Below are 5,000 nucleotides of genomic sequence, written 5' to 3'. Positions count from 1 at the left end.
ATCGTCTTCAAAGAACAGACCGAGCAGCCCCAAGGCGTGTGACAAATGGCTCTTGGCTTTGGCCGCTTCTCGCACCATCATTCCAATTGTAGCGATTGTGTTGGTCTTCCAAGACGACCCCGGGATCCCGACGAGGTGACTGACGTTGGACCATTGTGCCCGAGGAGTGGTTTGGTGGCGCAGACCGGCCACTGCGCATAGCACCATAGCGTTGATTTGATACTTCCTGCTTAGCGATCACCGATCACACACCCTCCCGAGCCGGCACGTTGATTAATTCGATCGCGACGCGCCGTGCGGTCTCGGACTCGACAGCGCGATATTGATGGCGTTGTAGCGAATGGCCAACACGAGTGTCTAACAAGGTGGCAGCTGTTACTCATGCATCATGCCGCCGTTTGCGCATCCGATTTCACGTTCAACTTCAAACGAGCGAATCCAAGAATCGATGCTGAAGGGTCGTTCATCCTACCTAGCCCCTTCGCCTCTCACGCCGCTTAACACTGTCGTCACCGTTGAACGTCCTTTTTCGCTTACTGGCGAAGCGTTTGTAAAAGATGAAAGAGCTGCATAACAAAAGCGCCCTTTGCTCGCACCAGCACCAGAGAGTGTTTTTACTTCGCCGAACCGTACCGTATCGATCGAGGCGGAACGGAAAGTTATTACTTGCGCTGGTCCGCACGCCATTGCAACCGGCAGGAGTAGCAGCACGAATTTCATCGTTTCCGGGAAAGCACGGGATGGTGCACTGGCAGCGACAAACGATGACAATTTCGCACAAATGGTCCTCCCATGTTCTGTGTTCGTGGAATGGTTCACCGTCCAATGCTGAGGGTGCACGAGAACGAGCAGCAGTAGCAGCAGTAATAGCAGCAACACTGCAGTTCGCTTCGATGGCCTTCGGAATGGCTCACTCCTTGAGCTCGTCTCTTGGGATCAGAAGGCGATGAGGCGATAAGCAACAATTGACACTCATCCGGAGGAGGACCAGGACATTCAATTCGATAGCTTTGCATTCCGGCAGCTGTGTCTCGGGGTTATGGTTTTGTCCTTTCCTAGGCGGAAAAGGGGATCGAAATGGTTTGCGAAATGAGTATCGAACAAACTGGATGTTGCTTTTTGATTGAGTTTAATGCATCGAAATGTGGTTACTCGGTGATATTGAGTGGGTAAACATTATGTTGAATCAATTTAATGATGTTTAGCATTATGATTGGTTCTTTCTGGAACAGTTTTCTCCTTGAACGGATGTTTGCTTTGTCCACCATTACAAGGATTCATTAATACTCGTGCTTGTGCTACACAAACTATATAACGGGATTGCGCAATCGAACGCAATCGTTAACATAACAAACGGCCCTTCATATGCTATTGGCTATCGAACAATGCTTCGAAAACGATAGCAGCCCTTATTTACCGAACAGTTGGTTCGATTTCCAGTTACGAAATTGCTTGTCACGTCCAAAACGGACGAATCAATCATGCGCTCTCCATGATGTCGTATTTGCGAAACATGATAGCTCCCACCGAGAATCATGTTCCCACCGACCGACCGACCTGGCCACATCGTCGCAAAATTAGTGGATATGAAAGCAATCAGCAAACAGCAACGCAATGCAAGCAGACGGGGAACGAAGCGTAAATTGGATTAATAAACGCGGGGATAACGGCAGCATTGTACAGCCCGCAGCGTTGTATTTCGAGTTCTCCTGTTGCATGACGATGATGATGATGATGCGGTTCACCATCGTATTGACATCTAATCCGTAGAAAAGGTCCTGAAGATTGCTCGAAAAAAAGAGAAAAAAGTCAAAGATACGCGGGGGATTGGGTGAAGGTCTTGCAAAGGACGCATGTCTAATGGGATTGAGAGGGATTATCGGTCAGTAAGAAAGCAGGCTCTTTATGTAACGTTTTGTGCGTAATCGATGTGCATTTGATACAGGAAAGGTCGGTGTTGAAGCAAGCTGATCGGTGGCAGAGGTGGTGCAGTGGGTAGCTACAGTGTATGTGTTGGTGCAATAGAAAAGAAGAAAGGAATTGGTGTCACAGTGACAGTGGCCGTGACCATTTATGCACAAGCTGCCACACGGAACCGCAGTACCGACCCCGATCAGCAGTGAGTGCTAGTGACCGACCGCCATCCCGGCTCCCTGTTTGGCATGTTATAGGAGTGATATGGGACATGCTGGAACCGATTTCAACATTCCACCAAGGTATTGGTAAGTAGCGAAGACGACCACGGCGACGACGCTGAAGTCGCAACGTCTCGAATGACATTTTCCCACGTAATCATAACGAAATTGCGGCCAAACATGTTCCGGACGATTGGCAATCAAGCACCGAGACCGAAGGCCCGGAAACCGATCGATAAGGTCGTGCCGGATTGGTTTTTCCACTTTACGAACCGCGAAAGCCAATGTAATTGAAATGAAATCGCTCGGAAGCCGACCGTCGCGATGCGATGGGAAGGGCGCTGTCTCCTTCGGAAAAAGGCTTGTTAATCGATCTTTCGTCAATGTTTCGCGCGTGTGTATGGGTGTGTGCGTTTCGAGTCCTTTCCACTTCACCTTTGGGTGACATCCACCATCCGGCTTGTACTGCTTGACAACAACATGTCGCGTCATCAGCGTCATCGTCATCAGCTCCATGATGGTAAAGTGAAGTGAGTTCAGCAGCAGGGGAATCGTTCTCAACAAGCACTTGCCGTTCATGCGACCCACACCCGACTGGAACGCTTGAGCAAACAACATTATCCAACGTTCCAACAACGATGAAGGGCGTTGCTGCCTTGGTTGTGAATTCCTTGCGCTTCTGGCAGGCATTTGTCAAACGCTACTCCACGTCAACGCAACGGTTCATTGGACATTTAATTAGACTAATGCGTTGTGACTGCAACTGCTGGTTAGTTATTGGGTTTGCTTGTTTGATGTGTGAGCAAAGTACATAAATAAGGCGAATGGAACGATGAAAATACTTTCTATCTGTATCAATCATGAAGCGAGTCCGATCACGTCAGTGAAAACGTGAAAATGGATAATGTATTTATGAAATCAAACCAAATTCAACCAGTGTCCGGTGAGAATATGATGTGATGGACCTTCCATGAAAGCAGACAGACTTGCCAAATGGTTCCAAAATCGATGAACAGATGGCATTTTCCCACAGCATCGAAACGCTGCTCGCATTACCATACCTGCCGGGCATGATTTGTCTGCAGCTCGTCAAATGTCTGGCCTGCTCGTGCCTGTCACTCACAATACATCACGTGGAGATACGTGTAGATACTGTCGGTATGAATAATACATCACTGATTTCTTCAAAACAAAGCAAAACGGAACGAAAAGCATCCATCGTGTGGGATACCATCGAGCAACATTGATGAAAAACTCGTGGCTTCGGCGAATAAAGCAATGCCGGTGGTAGCCACGCGTACGGTTTGTTAGCCACAGCATTGCAACATGTTGGTGAATTTCTACAGCTTTCAAGCAGAAGGGAGAATAGCTACTGCAGAAAGCTTAGCCCCGTTACATCGACCCAACCACGATGTGAGGGAGGCGGGGGTGGGGGGTTGTTAGTTGGCTACGATCACAACCGCAAGGATGGCAAAAATCGATTTTATCTTCCCCTCAACCAGACGTCTAATTTTAGACCTTGCGCTGGAACTTTGAAGAATCCGATGAACCGACGGCGAGCACATACGCAAGTCAGGTGTTTCCATGGGGAGCAGCTTTCTAGCGGGGCCTCATAACCACCCAACATTCTTGCGGTGCCGTGACATCAACGCAGGGGTGCTTTGTACATAACTCGAAGGAGTTTTTTGGGGGAAAAGTGAGTGTCGGTGAAGGCGTGTAGGAATAAAATGTTCTGTATGAATTATGCATTAACCGCGAGTACGACGGCGCTTGTGGTGTGGTGACGTGAGCTCCATTACGTAGTACACACCAACTCCCCCCCAGGAGCCCCCGGGAGTCAATCCCGGTCACATGCAGGTATTTACGCCGTGTAATTCATATTTTCCTCCCGCCAGAAAACCATTTACTGCGGTCCGTAACCTCGTCAGGGTCACTGAAGTATTTGAGATTTTTTTCCTAGGGCGAGCGGCCATGCCCCTTAGACCTGGCCAGTACCTAGCGGCCGAACCTTCCGAGAACTGGAACCATAAATAATGATTTCCTTTGGCGTTCCCCCTTTAATAGGAACGTTTGAAAATGTTTAATTCATCGGGCCATTATAGTCTGGCCGCGATCCTCGAACAGACGTTCGAATTCTAATCTTTATCTCCTGCATGTTTAAGTGTGTTTGCGTTGGCATTTAATCGGAAAAGTTTTCGAGTTGTTTGTCGGTTTTTCTTTCCGTCGGTATTGTCACAAACCTGAACAGAACCGACGAACTGAAGTTGGCCGCCATCGAGCTTAACGTTCTTCCAAGTTCATCAACCCAAAACTACTCAAAGGAACACTCAAGAACCGGCTCTCTTCATCAAACCTGTGGTGATGCTTAATGATCCATAAAACGATGAGCCGAAAGGGCGGTTAGCAGCAACCGCAGCTTTAGCCAGGTTGATGAAGAGGAAAAGGACCTATCATCCACGTCTTGAGAGTGTCTGAGCGATGCTTTGATGGTATTAGTTCGTTGAAAGCGACATTAGTGTGATCCAACCAGAAGAAAACTTTGTGTAATCAGCTTACCGCACGAAATGGTGGTTCAACTTTTGCGAAATGACCGAATGGATGGCAGAAAGGATTTATGTCGTGTTGTCGTGTTAGAGGCAGAGGGAGCATCCCCATCTTTTGCGTTATTTGTGCAAAAAAAAAAGGCGCCTCCATCGACAGAACGCTTGCTAATTACTTTAAGACAGAATTTAAGAATGTCACAACAAATGACTTGAAATACACTTCTGTTCCCGCGCGTTATAGAAAAAAAAGAATTCACATTCCCATTTGCCCGACTCTCTGCGAGAAAAGTGGATAAACTGTTGCAAGAGGATAATCGTGCCA

At 47.9% G+C, this 5,000-nt stretch overlaps 2 protein-coding genes across 6 annotated transcripts in view; both read left to right on the top strand.

Moving 5' to 3' along the window:
- The window catches only part of LOC126574369 (troponin C, isoallergen Bla g 6.0101-like), a 177,500-nt gene that overhangs the window by 144,877 nt on the left and 27,623 nt on the right, over positions 1 to 5,000 (top strand). The window lies entirely within an intron of this gene.
- Positions 1 to 5,000, top strand: part of LOC126574368 (leucine-rich repeat-containing protein let-4) — an 18,715-nt gene that overhangs the window by 3,565 nt on the left and 10,150 nt on the right. For 2 of the 4 annotated variants that reach the window (XM_050234528.1, XM_050234526.1), the window contains exon 2: positions 1,946 to 2,222. The exons of the other annotated variants lie outside the window; for them this stretch is intronic. The gene's annotated coding sequence lies outside the window, so the exon portion shown is untranslated. The remainder of the gene's footprint in view (positions 1 to 1,945; positions 2,223 to 5,000) is intronic. 4 annotated transcript variants of the gene reach the window in all.

The sequence above is a fragment of the Anopheles aquasalis genome, chromosome 3, assembly GCF_943734665.1.
Source record: "Anopheles aquasalis chromosome 3, idAnoAquaMG_Q_19, whole genome shotgun sequence".
Taxonomy (NCBI): domain Eukaryota; kingdom Metazoa; phylum Arthropoda; class Insecta; order Diptera; family Culicidae; genus Anopheles; species Anopheles aquasalis.
Note: the sequence above shows the minus strand (reverse complement) of the source record. Positions and strands in the feature narration are given on the sequence as shown.